Genomic DNA, 15,074 nt, shown 5'->3' with positions numbered 1-15,074 from the left:
AGGGGATGTGCCTGGTGCTGTGTGGCCTCTCCAAGCTGGGAAGCCTCTGCTCCTTCCAGGTCCTGGGAAGGGTGAAGTGTCCCCTGATGGCCTGAGGCATCAATCATCGGCTCCCAGGCAGCAATTTCCCAGAGTCCTTTAGGTTGGAAAAGGCCTCTCCGATCATCCTGCCGTGCCAAGCTCAGGGGTGAAGCCCTGCTGAAGAACAGGCTGTGTCTCTGCAAGGTGAGGGGCTACAACACCTGCCTGGTACCCGAGCACAGGAAAGCTCCTTCTGCTCCCAGTGCTGCAGGATGAGTGTGGCCTGTCCCTCACAGCTCCAGGGCTGGATCGTGCTGGGGACTCATCCCCTCCTCAGCCAAGTCTCTGGAGCTGGGTGTGGGATGGAGTGCCTGGAGCTGTGCCAGTGTCTGTGTGTCTGGTTCCTGTATCCCTGCAGAGGTGGATGGTGAACTTGGGGTCTGTGGGTGCCCTGGGATGGCCAAGCTCCTCCTGCAGAAGGTGTATTTATAGGTGGGAAGCAGTTTTGTTTGGAGGTGGTGGCTGGGCAGAGGTCAGGCTGCCCCCCCGGGGTGGTCCCGGCTGGAGGGCGGTGCTGGGCAGTGTCAGCAGCCCGGCTGTGCCTCCTGCCCCCCGCGCTGGGTCACCTTTTTCCTTCCTCTGTTCCCGTCTGAGGGTGATTTCCTGTGCCGGGGGGTGTGGAGGGCTGGGTCCATCCTCGCCCTGTTCTGCTGCCATTCAGAGCCTGCCGGGCACAGCAGTGTTTGTGCCAGAGGAGATCCCAACGCTCCTCCATCCCCAGGGCCGGTCCCTCGCCGTGAGCTCGGCTGCCTCGGCCCTGCTCCCATCCCGGGATGGACGGGGAGGAGGGGAGGCAGCAGAGTGATCCCTGCCCAGGCTGGGCCATGGCATCCGTGCAGGTGAGTGCTCCCCCAGAAACCCTTCCCTGCTGTCCCCTTGGGCCGTGTCCTGCCCGTGCCGTGGTGCTCTGGGATGTGTCAGGAGCAGCCCCTGCCCTCCCGGGCTCTGCTGTGGTGGAGCAGGCACATCACACGGTGGTCCTGGGGCTGTGCCAGAGCGGGGGGCTCGGCCCTGACGTGGGCAGGGGAAGGAGCCGGGGCTGTCTGAGCTGTCAGGGGTTCTGGAGCTCCCTGCAGAGATAAGGAGCTTACCCCAGGGAATGAGGAGCTCATGGGTCCCGCCGCAGGGCTGGAGCCAAAAGCCCATTAGGTCTCCATGTGACTCCCTGTTACCTGCAATAGGCTTTGCAGTGCAGGTGCTCTGGGCTCTCCACGCTCTAATGCCACACCGGGATTATGCCAAGCTCTTGCCTACTCACTGCTGTTAATTGGTGCCTGGAATTAGTGAGATGACTGGGGCAGAGATGCAGGAGCAGCACAGAGGATGCTCCCCCAGCCCATCCCCTGAAGGACCCCCCAGTGCCCCCGGAGCGAACGCGGCTCCAAAGCCTCTGGCCCTGCTGTGGCTCTGCTGCCTGTGTGGCCTTCCTGGGTGTCAGGGAACTGTAATCAGCTTCTCTCGGAGTAAATCAGCTTCCTGCAGCTGCTCTGGGCTGGGAGGGGCTGCCAGGAGCTGTGTCTCCCCAAGGACCCAGCGGCTGCTGCTGGGTGGCACTGTTAGGTTTTGATTTCCATGGTATTCCCATGGCCTCACATCACCCCCAAGCCCCACCAGCTGCTCAGTGGGTCTGGGAGCCCTTGGCCAGGCAGCCCCCACTGGCAACAGGAGTGAGTGGAGGGTGGGAGTCCCACAGGAGCCACCCAGCTCCCACCCTTGGCAGGAGCTCGAGGAGCAGCTGGGGGGGGCAAGGTTGGGGAGCAGCTCTGGCTCAGACACCGCTGTCACCTTTAATTTGCACCGAGGGGCTGCTCACTGCAGCAGTGAAGGCTGCTGCTTAATTAGTTTATTCTTTAAAAGAGCCTTTCAGGAGCAACTCAGTCATCTGGGAAAGGCTTCCCTCTGCCAGGGCTGCACAGGGATGTCATTCCTGCGTCGGGTCAGGCAGTGGAGCTGGAAACACAGAGCTGTGCACGCTCCCTCCAACCGCACCAAGGGATGAGGCTCCAAGAGCACCGGGAGGCGCTTGGCTCCTGGAACCTCCCCGAGTGGGAATCCCGGCAGAGCTGGACCAGCAGACAAGCCAAGATGTTTTCCCTCTGTGCAGCCTTGGGGAGGTAAAAGCTCGTCCCTGTTTCACTCCAGCTCCCAGGAGCTCTGGGCTGTACCTGGAGCTGGGCAGCAGCTCCCGAGGGCGTTGAGCTGCCGAAAGCTCTGGGTGCCCTGACCTGCCCACATTCCTCTCCTTCCTCTGCTTGCCTTGTGACTCTGCCTCAAACCTTTCCGTGGGCAGGAGATGCTGTGCCAGGCACGTGGCTGTCTGGGCCTCTCCTGGCAGCTGCTCTTCGTGCTCTGACACGGCCCATTTTCCACCTGGATTTTGGGTGCTGGATTCAGCTGCCATTCCCAGGAAGGAGGGAGCTGATGTGGTGGCAGAGGTGGGAGAGCCGAGCTCCTTCCTGGGGTGGTGGAACTGGGGAGCAGGGTAAGGTCCACCTGCATCCCCAGGGGCTTGGGGATGCTTCCCTGTAGGAAGGCAGAGTGTGGGGAAGGGGCTGTGCTGCAGGTTTTAGAGCTATAGTTGGTGAATCTGGATCCAGCTGAGGAAGTCCTGGCACCCACAATAACAAAATGAAATTTAAAAGACAGAAAAGCCCCCAAGCTGCTGCTTTGCCCTCAAACAGCCTTGGTTTCTCATTGTGCCATTTTGGTGGGGACCTGGTTCATCCCCTCACCCGGGTGGACTCAGCCAGGGATGATGGCACAGTGTGCCCACCCTGCCTGCTCCCAGCCCTCTGTGGTGCTACCAGCCAGGAGAGGGGGAGAAGTGGCTCAGGTGTGTCCCCGTGGGGCTGTGTCCATGCCCAAGGAGGGCTGGGAAAGGTTGCTGGCCAGGGGACTCCATAACCATGTAGTGTCCCTGCCCAGGCTCCGTGCAGGCCAGTCCTCCTCCCAGCCAGGGCAGGGTTTGCTGGGAGTGATGCCTTGGGCAACCTCAGCTTTGGGTCCCTGCCCTCTCCACCTTGTTCTGCTCCTGGCTGGAAACACGTCTGGGAGGACTGGGGGCAGCAGACAGGGAAGAGGCAGGTGCCTTCTGGGCCACCCTGGGGCTGGCAGAGACACTGCCATAAAGCCATGGGCTGGTGTCACCTGAGACTGGAGCTGCCTGTCCCCCACGCTGGAGCCCTCAGTGCACCGGGGACGTTCAGGTGAGGCTGGGGGGCTCGGTGGGAAGGCTGCCTGTGGCTCAGAGTCTCTCCATGCTGTCCCAGGTGGTTTGTGCCAGCAGCTGAATGCCCAGATGGGCATCAGCTGGGACGGGGTAGAGGCTGGTGGTGGCCCGGGAGGGGCAGCTGGTGGCCAAGGCCCCCTGGCAGAGGGGCACAGGGGGACGGATGTGCTGTCAGTGTGTGCTCTGGGAGCAAACAAACCGGCTGGTCCGTGACTAGGGCCAGGTCCTGGCAAAGCTGCTGTTTTGAGGATATTTTGCATTTGTTGCTGCTGGGTGTTGTTACTGTTGCTGTCGAGCCTGAGGCTCTCAGGCTGCAGCACAATAGGACTTGTGCTCATCAGGAGCACTGAGCTGGACTCTGGGATGGAACACGGCCCCTTTCCTGCCTGCCTTGCTCTTGCTGTGCTTTCCCTATGCATTGGCCCCAGTGTGGCTTTCCCAGCTCCCGGCACAGCACGTCTGGGTCCATGGCATGGGCACACCTGAACCCAGGAAACCCTTCCTGGGAGATGGTGCAGTGCTCCTGCCTTGGCTCCTGGCCCTGGGACAGCCCTCGAGAACACCTGAGGGAAGAGGAAGGTGCCTGTGTCCCAGAGATCCCGGTGTGTGCTGCTCCAGGGCCGGGACAGGCTCCCTGTGGAGCTGCAGCCGCAGTCACAGCCTTTGTTTTTGAATTGGGTGGGGAGTGGAAACCCGGCGTCCCCTTTCCGTACAAACAAGAGGGATTCCTTATCCAGGCCCCCAGAGCTCTGAATCTCACTAATGAAGCTCCCACCCCTCTCTCCATCTCTTCTCATCTCCATTGAGCTCTCCATGGAAACGGGATCAGCATTGTCCTGTGACCCCACAGCCATGCTGGCATTGTCAGGGGTGGGACAGACCTCAAGGCTCTGAGTTGGCACCAAAACGGCTGTTCCCTCCCTGGACTGAGAGGATGTTCCAATCCCTGTCCCTTCCCTGCTCCGATCCCTATAGCCCCTTCCTGGACTGGAGGTATGTTCCCACCCCTGTCCTCTGCCCAGATTAGAGGATGCTCTGTCCTTAAGGGCCAGGTTGTCCCTTCACCTGTGGGTGCTGTAAAGCAGCAGGGTGGGTTCCCGGTGCCCTCCCTGCCCAGCACTGCTGCTCCAGTGCCCACTGACATCCAAGGGGCACCGGGACAGAGCAGGAGAGCTGCAGGGCAGGGACTGCACTGTGCTGATTCCCACTTTTCCCTGCTCGCTCCCTGGATTGCTCAGTACGTGAGTGATGGTGTGGGACCCCTGGGGACCCTGGGAGTGAGGAATCCAGGGCTGGCTGAGCTCCTCCTGCTGCTGGCAGCCCCCACCAGCCCAGGGCACATACTGGCAGTGCCCAGCCCTGCACTGGAGCCCTGACCGAGCACCTCCCGAGCCCCCTCTGGAACCCACCACGGGCGAGGGGAGGATCCTGCTCCAGGAGGGGTAATCACTGACTTGGGCCATCCTCGCGTGCTCCTTGGTCCAGTGCGCTCAGCAATTAGCCCTTGGGAGAGGCTGGGGAGGAGTTCCTCGTGCTCCTTCTTTCTCACGGGAGTTTCCCAGCAGAAGCTGTGAAAGACACCCCGTGATGTGCTCGGAAGTGTCTCCTGCCCCAGCTGAGCCTGGGCAGCCTCACCTGCTGCAGGTTGAGGGCAATAAAGTGCTGCTCCCTCTGTAAAGTCAGCATCACAGTGGGCTCTAATTTTGCCTTGCAAACAGGTGCAGTCACACACATTAGTGATATTTTTTTTTTCACCCTGGGAGAATTAATGATACAGAAAAATTAATTTTGATTAAGAACTGGTGTGTCACAAAGTGGGATTTCATTTTTAAACAAGAGAAAACCCAGTTAGCCTAGAATGATCCCAAGCTGGTGCTTGAGCTAGTCCTTGGAGGAGGTGGAATCAGAGCTGCAGGAGCAGGGGAAATGGAGGTAGGAGGAGGTGGAGGAGAATGTGCAGTAGGACTGAGTTCATGTCCCGGGGAGCTGCCAGCGATCAGTGTGGGGACCTTCTCGTCCCTGCTCAGCCAAGCTCGGCTCCTGCACCCCCACCCCAGGGCTCCTGCACCTCCATCCTGCGGCTCCTGTATCCCCATCCCGGGGCTCCTGCATCCCCATCCCAGGGCTCCTGCACCCCCATCCTGCGGCTCCTGCCTCCCCATCCCGGGGCTTCTGCCTCCCTCCATCCCAGGGCTCCTGCATCCCCATCCCAGGGCTCCTGCATCCCTCCATCCCGGGGCTCCTGCCTCCCTCCATCCCGGGGCTCCTGCCTCCCTCCATCCCGGGGCTCCTGCCTCCCCATCCCAGGGCTCCTGCCTCCCTCCATCCCGGGGCTCCTGCACCCCCATCCCGGGGCTCCTGCCTCCCTCCATCCCGGGGCTCCTGCCTCCCCATCCCGGGGCTCCTGCCTCCCCATCCCGGGGCTCCTGCCTCCCTCCCCGCGGTGCCGGATGCCGGGAGCAGGCGGAGCTGGGGCGGGAGCACAGCAGGTTGGCCCGGCAGAGCCGGTGTTTGACACAGGGGACTGGAAGTTTCGGTGGTTGACCTCCAGAGCCTGGGCACCTTCCTGTGCCACGCAACACCCCCTGCCCTCACGAGTGGCAGCCGGGGCTGCCTCGGGGCTGCCCGAGCGCTGTAACCAAACTCGGGAGGTGCCCGAGCGGTGCCTGGAATGTTCCCGCTGCCCCGAGTGGAAACAGGCTGGAGTGCTGGGATCAGAGTGCTGCATCCATTGGCATGTTTCTACTTTTAACATGTTAAAGATCATGTCTGTAACCTGCTCTAATTTTAGGCGTCGGTCTATCCGTGCTGGATTCCCTGCAGGGAGGAATGAGTGCAGGTGTAAAATTAGCCCGATTATTTATGGGCTGGCGGTTACCAGTGCTCCATCCCCAAAATGTCCTGCTCGTGTCCTCACTCCTGACTCCCAGTCACCTACTGCCCTGTTCCCGCCCCAGGATTAGCCTGCAATCAAAATCTTGTTATCCAGGCAGAGGTTTAGAGGGAAAGGACGCCATTCCTGAGTTTAGGAATTGATCCATGTTAGGAGCAGTTAAACACAGCAGCCTTTCATTCCCAGTGGTTTGGCTGGGAAGAGCCTGGGAAGCAGAGACTGAACAAGGATAAATGATGTGTTTCTAGCCTGTGCCATAGCTGGAGAAAAGATTATGTGAAATAACTAACATGGAAATGTTAATCAGCATTAGCCATACTCCGAATTCCATTAGCAGGAATGCTAAACACAGAGGAGGAAAGGGCTGGGATTAGGGTGGCTTGGCAACAGGCTCTCCTCCCTGATGTTTGGGTCTCGTGCTCCAGGATTTAAGCTGTAATTTAAAATCCAAGTAATTTTCTTTCCCTCGTCAGTGCAAACACCAGAAACGTCAGAGCCCAGAGCAGCTGTAACTCAGCACACGGGGTGTGCAGGAGCCTGGAATGTTCTGCCGAGGACACAGGAAAGCAGCAGCTCATTAGTGAGAGCACAAACATCCCTGCCAAGCTCTGCTCCCGGGACTCCCTGAGCCAGGGACTGGTGTAGGGAGGGGCTGCAGGAGCAGGGCAGCCTGGGGGGCAGGTGGGGCTCCAGAAGGACGTTTTGTGGATTTTTGGCTTTTCATGCCTGAATGGGATCTCCTGGGTTTTTGGGTTTAACATAATATTACCTTGTGTCAGACCATTCAGTTCCTGGTTTCAGTGCTTTTCCCGCTTGCTTAATCCTGACCCTTGTTTACGAAGCTTTTATAGATAATATTTCTGAAGTAACTCAAGCTTCTGTTTTCCTCTGGAGCCAGGCTGGGAGAGCTGGGGGGGTTCGCCTGGAGAGGAGAAGGCTCCAGGGAGACTTGAGAGTCCCTTCCAGGGCCTAAAGGTGCTCCGAGAGCTGGAGAGGGACTTGGGACGAGGGATGGAGGGACAGGACACAGGGAATGGCTTCCCACTGCCAGAGGACAGGGAGAGATGGGATATGCTGTGGAGTGTGACATGGGGGAAATCCCTACAGCAGAGTTCACCCCACTCCAGCAGAACTGGAACTGGTTTGGATTTAGCTGTGCTTCTTCCCCCACTTCCACACTCCTGGACGGCTGCCTGGGCCCTGCAGGGGCTGGGGAGGGAGCAGAGCTGTGCAATCACACACACGCTGGGATCACTGCTCTACAGCTGATTGTTCAAGAGGCTCTTGCAGCACAGACCACTCTGGAGTGCCTCCCAGATTGGATACAAGGAGGAATTTGAGCGTGGAAGCTGCCCTGTAGCAGGACAGAGAGTATTTTGTGGATGGAGTTGCCACGCAGATTGGTCACTGCACTTGAGCAAACAAGTGTGTTCAAATAACAGAGCGATGGAGACAGACACTGCTCAGCAGGGCTGGAGCCTCACCAGCTAAAACAAGCCCTGAATTTAGGACAGGAGCTGCCCATGCAGCCAGGGAAGCCAGCTCCCAGAGATCCCAGGTGGGATGCCCGGGGGCACATGTCCTCTCCAGGGGCAGACATGCCATCCTGGGACAGAGTCTGGTGTCTGCTCCCAGTGCTGCATCCAGGCACTCCAAAAGGGCAGAGCAAAGGACTCTCCTGGAGTAGTTCCCAGGCTTTGGATGCTTTGACCCAAGGGTATTTTTTCCCCTCCCTCTTGAAATGACAAGACTGAGAAAACCTGTCCTTGGATAGCCCTGGCAGTGCAGATCCACAGGGAGCTGGCTCACATTTCCCAGCTGCCTGACCCCTCTGCAGGTGATCCTGGAACCTGGCTACCTGGCTGCCTGCTGCCTGGGTCCAGCACTCTGCAGTGAGAGCAGGACACAGCCTGCCCCTTCTTCTGGGACTGCTCCAAGGGCTGAGGCCTCTGCTCCACAGCTCCATCAGCTCCCGGATCTGGGCACAGATTGTTGCCCAGCATGAGCCAAAGCTGTTCTCCAGAACCCAATCCCATTCACAGGAAATTCAGGCCCCGCTTGCCATCGGCCAGCATCCAAGAGGGAGCAGGGGAGGCAGGCACAGGATTTGTTTTGCAGGCGTACCACGAACTCAGGGGTGCAGTAACTGGTGTGAGCTGACAGTCGTGTACCAGCCTCAGGTGACCCCAGGAACCCTGTTCCCCCTGTGCTTCCCTGGGGGTTGTTCATCCCCCAGCCTCCTCCTCCACTGCAGCTCATTCTGGCTCCTCCTGTGAGCCCCGGGCTGGTTTGGCTGCTGCAGGTCCAGCTGCTCCCTCAGCAGCAGGCAGGGCTTCAAACCCCACTGGTTTCCCACTGCTCAGAGCAGATGGAGAGCAGAGAAAGCACGGCCAAGATAACAAAGTTAATTTGTGAGGCTTGGAGAGCTGTGTGGTGTTCCTGTGGCTGCAGGAGACTCTGCTGGTTGGGGTTACTGTGGGAGACGCTGTGGTTGCTAATATTGCAAATCCTGCATGCCTGGATGGTTGCTAACCTGGGACCCTGCTTGCTTTGCCCCTCATCAACCTAAAAATGAATGCAGCGTCTCTCCGGTGTCGACAGGAGTGCCCAAGAAGAGACTGAGGGTGAGGGAGCTGCTGAAGGTCAAGGGGCTCTGGTTTCACTGTTGATCCATTTGAGCTTAAACAAGGCTCCAGGCTGTTGATGGTCCAACTCCAGACATCACACACAAGGTTAAGAAGCTTAAGAAGAGCTTTGCCTTTGCTATTGACTCTAAAGCTTTGGAAAGTGCGGTCGGGGTTGCCTGGGAGCTCTGGTTTCCAGTGCAGCCAGCCAGCCCATCCATGAGGATGGACAGGGACGTGCTGATGGCAGCAGCTATTTGAGATGTTTTCTGGGCTGGCTCCCCACAGACAAAGCATGGTCTCTCTGAAGACCTGTCTGCAGCTCTGCCACTGTTCTGATGGATTTGCACACTGTTCCCACAGAGACACATTTCTCTCTCTTGCTGCAAATGAAACAGTTAAACTGGAGCATGGTCACTCCCTGGCTGGTCTGCTCTGTGCAGGAAGGCATTCAGCTCTGGTTAAGCTCCTTTTGATCCTCACATTCCTTTAGGCTCCTTATCACCTCCTTATCCCTTCTGTTTGTCTGTCCTCCCATTGACCATATTCACGGTAAGGCTTTATCTCTGTGACTAAGTCAGTCCATGGGAGATGAGGGTTTCTCCTGCCATTGCTCTGTCATTTGGTGCAGCCTCAGAAGCCCTGGCCCGAGGTTCCCTTTGCCTCTGCTCCCACATTCCAGGAGCTACATGATCTGATTGCAACTCCTTCCTGCTCCTGCCGGGAAACAAAGGCAGCAGCAAACCCCACTTTTTTTTTTTGTGGTGTGGGGAACCAGAATTTAATGGCAACGATTTCCTGATGGGAATGTGAGAAGTTTTTGGTATGTTCCTTGCACCCACTTCTGTTTCTAATTCTCCTTCCCACCCTCGGGTACGACCACAGCACGTGTTACAGAGTTCAGGCTCCGCAGTCTGTGTGGGACACACTGCCTTTGGTTCACTTGGAAGTTCAGCTCCCTTGTACTTGTTGGAATGTGCTGCTTAATTAATATCATTTATCACACAGATGCTGTGACCACAGTGCTACAGCACAGGTTTTCTGGCTGGCTCTCACTGCTGTTGCCTCAGCACAACAACTTCACTCCTCTGAAAGTGTATTTGCTGCCTCTCAGCAGCCGAGGTGCTCGGCAAGGCTCGGAGCCCCAGGATAGGATGCATTCACTGTACATCTTCCCTAGTGGCATTCCAGAACTTTCCCCTCTCATCTGCACCAGAGTCCACTGAAAATTAAATTCACCCTTTCCCTGAAAACACGTGCGATTGAGGAAAAACTGAGCAGCTGTGTTCAGCCTTCATCCCCAACCTGAGTTTTGCCCTCTCTTGCTGCCAAACCAGATTCCCTTCCTTTGGGGTGTTTTCTTCCTTTGGGGTGTGATTTAATCCGTGATACACAGGACAGCCTGTTCTGTGGGCTGTCTTGGCAGCAGGCACCAGCCCTACTTTCTACACCCACTTGTGACCTGACATACGGCTTTGGAAAGTCGTGTCCCACCTGTTCCCGATCCCATCGCTGGCCGCACACTGGCCGCTCCCGTGAGCCCATGCCAGGCCTGGTCTGGGCACTGTGCTCCGGGCGCAGGGCTGGGCGCTCCCTGTGCCTGCCGGGCACTGCTCTGGAGCGGCCACGAGGAGCCAGGGAGAGCAGCCAAGTTGGCAGCGCAGCCCTGGCGGAGTTCAGCTCCCAGGAGACTGGCACACGCTTTGTTTGTGCCCGGCTGGGCGCCAGGCCGGGCAGGCCCAGGAGCACAGTGTGCAAACACTGCCTGCACGGACACTGCGCCTCAGCGTGCTTCCTGCCCTCGCCCTTTCTGGGAACTCAGAATAAAATTGGGGTGAAAGGCATCGAGTGAAGGGAGGTTGGAGTGAGGTGGGGGGTCAGGCCCCTCTCCCCAGGAACAGGCAACAGGACAAGAGGAAATGGCCTCAAGCTGTGCCAAGGGAGGTTTAGGTAGGACATTATGAAAAAGTGTTGTTCCTGGTACAGGCTGCTCAGGGCAGTGCTGCAGTCACCGTCCCTGGAAGTGCTCAAAAAACGTGTGGATGTGGTGCCTGAGGCCAAGCTTTGGTGTGAACGTGGTGGTGGTGCCGGGTTGACTGCTGGACTCGATGATCTCAGAGGTCTTTTCCAATCTCAGCAATTCTATAATTCCATTATTCTGTACAGCTTGGACAGCGGATTGCTTTGGCTATGAGCTGTTAAAGCCTTCCCCCCCACCTGTTTGTAGGTCCCTGCAGCCATGTCCCCTCCCTGTCCCAGCACAGGGGCAGGAGATGAGTGGGCAGGTTTGTGCACTCCTGGCTGGTGCTCCTGGGGATGGGGAGGAGCTGCCCTAGGGAAGGAGGGAGCCTCCCAGGGGCTGGGGGTGGGACAGTGGCTGTGTGTGTGCTCCGTGTGGCCATCACTGCTCCCGGGAGTGCCTGGTGTGATCCTGGGAGCTGGGTCAGGGAGGCACCAGACAGAGATGTGTCCCTGCCAGGGGCACTGCCCCCAGTGGGACCTCGGGCACAGGTTGGGGGTCAGACACCCCAAGAGAACAAGGCCTTACTTTATCCTTGCAGTGAAGACCGTGGCTCTTCATGGATCCAAGAGCAAAGGGAGATAAAATTATATCTTCCTCTGTGTGTGTGCCTGGCATGGGGATTAATTTATCCAGATGATTAAGGCAGCCAGTGATGCAGGAGGTGGCTGGGTAATTTAATGACCCCGGTGGAAATAGAAAGCGAAGAGTGTGTTTCCCTTTCAGTCATGTTGGGATTTGATGTTTATGGCCCATTATGAACTGATTGATAAGTGGAACCCCTTGAAAAGTGGAATATATTCACGCTGATCTGCTTCTCTGTTGTATAAAACTGCTGAGAACCAAAGCTTGTTAAGACTTATTGGAGACAGATGTTGCCACGGGGTGATTTGTCTGGAGGTTGCTTCCCAGCCAGCTCCTGTGTGGCTGCAGGATCTTTGTGACTCTGACTCAAATATTTCTTGTGCTCTGACTGGGGTAGGAGAATGGCACAAATGGTGCTCTTCCAATGGAGCAGAAACTCGGGCTGCAGCACTGTGACTGTGAAAACCCCCACCGTGCTGCAGCGAGTCCTCCCTCCTGTCTCGCTGTACAGTTTGGCTCCAATTAGTTGGTCTCGACTGCTACATGTGCAGGCCAACACTGCTTCTATTTCAGGGGGACTTGCCAGAGATTAATTAGATCCCAGGCCTGCAGAGGACCAGCCAGCAAATTTTGTGTGCCATTAACTCGGCACTTATCACGCAAACACTGCATGATAAGCAGACCCTTTGTTGTGCTGCTGCAAGCGAAGGTTGTCACAAAAATGAACTGTGTGAGCAGACAGAGGGTGATCGTTTGGGAGCTGCATAAGCTGCTTGCTGAGATAGATCCCAGCCCTGGTGGCTGGGACGGCACTAAGTGTGTGTTAGTGCAGGCAGCCGTGCCCAGAGCTCCCACCATCCCCGTGGATGTGGCTGCCGGGACTGTGGAATCGCTGAGGCAGGAGCAGCCACCGCGCCCTGAGTCAGTGCACCAGGAGGTGTGCAGGGTCAGCCACTGCTCCAAGGACACTCGTGGGTTGAAGGAGAAAATCCAGAGAAGGAAATGATGGAACTGGGGTGACGGGGGAACAAATCTCCAGCAGGAGCTCCAGGTTTCTGTTTGGGAAGTGTGAAGTGACCTTATCTCACCACCCTCAGGTTGTGCTCCGGTCTTTGTGCCCACGAACAGCAAACGCGAGCCACAGCACGTTGGCTTGTATTGGCTCATCTCACTTCCAAGAGAGCTGGGAGAACGTCTGGGCAGACAATGAGGGGACAGGAGCCAAGAACCAGGGATGGAGTGATGGCGAGAGCACGCTGCGGAGCAAACACAGGGACCAGGCTGGATGGGGCCTGGAGCAACCTGGGATAGTGGAAGGTGTCCCTGCCTACGGCAGCAGGGGGGACTGGATGAGCTTGAAGTTCCCTTCCAAGCCAAACCAGTTCGTGATTCCTTGGTTCTATATTTCTAGCTAACAGGCGAGAGGGGATGGGATGTGGAGAGGGGTGATGTAGTGGGAACTACATGCCAACAGTCTGAGTAGCAGCAGCCTGAATTAATTTGGAGAGCAAAGTGAGAAGTGTGGATAAAGAGCCCGTAGGAGATGTGTCCAGAAGGAGGGAATAGTTTTGGCAGCATGGTTAGGGAAGGGCCAGACAGGGACATCTGTCCAGACTGCACTGGTCTGGCCTGGGCTGGAATGTAGACTTGGAGGTGGAGCTCCAGGAGGGTTATCTGTGCTCCCTGAGGCTGCAGGGCCAGGGTGCCACTCACACGGACCAGGCAGGCTCTGGGAATTTAACATGAAATACCTTGTTCTTGTGCTGACAGGTAGGGCTGGAAGATGGTGTTCAGATAGGGAACTTCAGCTTTGACAGCAGGGAAAAAATGGGAATGCTCTGCTCCAGCTCAGCTGGTTGATGGTTCTACCCTGCCCGGAGCTGGCCAGTGAGAACCGTGGTGTGACGGGGACATGCTTCCCTCAGGATTGACTCTGTTGGGAGGGAGCTGGATCACAAGGCAGATGCCACCCTCTTACTGCACAGAGACTCAGCTGGGGCAAAGACATGGATGTGTGTGATTATCTGGGGACAGGGATAATGGAATTGGCTCTGGAACTGCTGTGTTGGAACTGCTGTGTGCAGTTCTCAGCATTGACTTGAGAGCAAGGAGTTGTTTTTAAGATTCTGCTTTCCCAGTAGGGGGGTGACTCAGAAGGAGCTTCCTTTAAACAGTACAAATTTGGTGGGAAGAGGAGAAAGCCACTGCTGTGAGCTTGGGCCTGAGAGTCAGACAACATGTTGTTAAGCTGAAACTTTTGTAATAAAAGCTTATTTTTGATGAACGAACTATTTTCTGTGACAATTCGGCAGACAATGGTTCTGATCCAAACAACTCAAAGCAGTTCATCTGCCCCAGGTTAGGCTGGTGCTGGTGCTGGGCTTTTCCCATGGATTCCTGAGTGGATGTGAACGTTGCTGCCTCATGTTTGTGCACATCCCTGGGCAAACACCCCTGTGACGTGCTGTGCCTCGGGTGCGCTCGAGGAATTCACTTGTCCAATACCTTTGGAAATAGGAAGGAAAGAACAAAAGAAACCACTTGTGTTGTCAGGGTAGAAAACAACCAGGGAATCCTGATCTCCGCTGCTGCTGCTGTGGCTTTGCTTTGTGCCAGGCAGCTCAGATTGTCTGTGCCAGGGTGGCAGTGCCAGCCTGGAGCAGTGGGAATTGGGGTTCCCAGGAGACTGACAGTCAGGAGAGCCGTGTGGGACTGCCTGGCTGAGGGACAGGGGTGTCCGGAGCTGTCGGAGCTGCTCCGAGGAGGTGCTGGAGGTTCTGTCGGTGCCTGGGAAGCACAGAGGGATCCCTGGGGGAATGGAATGGAGATGGCTCCTGAAGGGACAGAGGCTGCCTGAAACACGGCTCTTTAGGGAGAAAAACACCAAAAACTTTAAATGGCATTCAGGGGATGAACGTGCCTCCCAAGAGCCCGGATCTGGGATTAATCCCTTTAGATGAGTTTAGGCTGGGGTCAGATCCTCTGAGAAGGGTTTAATTTCAGAGCACGCTGGTGCTCCCCAGCCACCCTGATGTGCACAAAATGAGAGTTTGTGTTCAAAGACACCACTCTCTTTCCCTCTAAACAAGCCACCTGTAGAGAAACCAAAGTGTTTGAACATGGTTTGGTTAAAAAGCAGTGACATTTATCTCCAGACCGACTTATATTGGAGATACACTGGTGGAACAGCCCCGTTCCAGCTGTAATAAGCAAGGTTTTAAACACAGCCCATGGGCTGGAATTAACTGAGTCTCAAGTAAGTCTAAAAACCTCGAGTGACCAGTGTTGCGTGACAGGGCTGTGAGTAAAATAGGGTGAGAAAATGATGGTAAATGAGACTTGGGATGAACAAAAGTGAATGGAAACTTCCACTTTGGACATGCTGAGGCTGGCAGCGAATGGTGATGTTTAATATGCTGCCTCTGCTCAGCTCTGGTGCGATCCCTTTATTCTGTTGCACATCAGTGCCATTAAGGGGGATGTCTGCCCTGCGGCCGTGGGTTTGTACTACCCGCTGAGGCGGACGTGAGGGGTCCGAGCCCCTCCCGCAGACACAGGGAGCTCTGTCCTCGCACGGACGGAGGAGGGGTCTTCCCGGGGCCAGGTCCACCGGGCCCGGACCGCTCCGGGTCGTTATCCCGG

The sequence above is a fragment of the Corapipo altera genome, unplaced genomic scaffold (genome assembly GCF_003945725.1).
Source record: "Corapipo altera isolate COAL_440 unplaced genomic scaffold, ASM394572v1 349, whole genome shotgun sequence".
NCBI lineage: Eukaryota > Metazoa > Chordata > Aves > Passeriformes > Pipridae > Corapipo > Corapipo altera.
The sequence above is the reverse complement of the archived record's forward strand: the minus strand, read 5'-3'. Positions refer to the sequence as shown.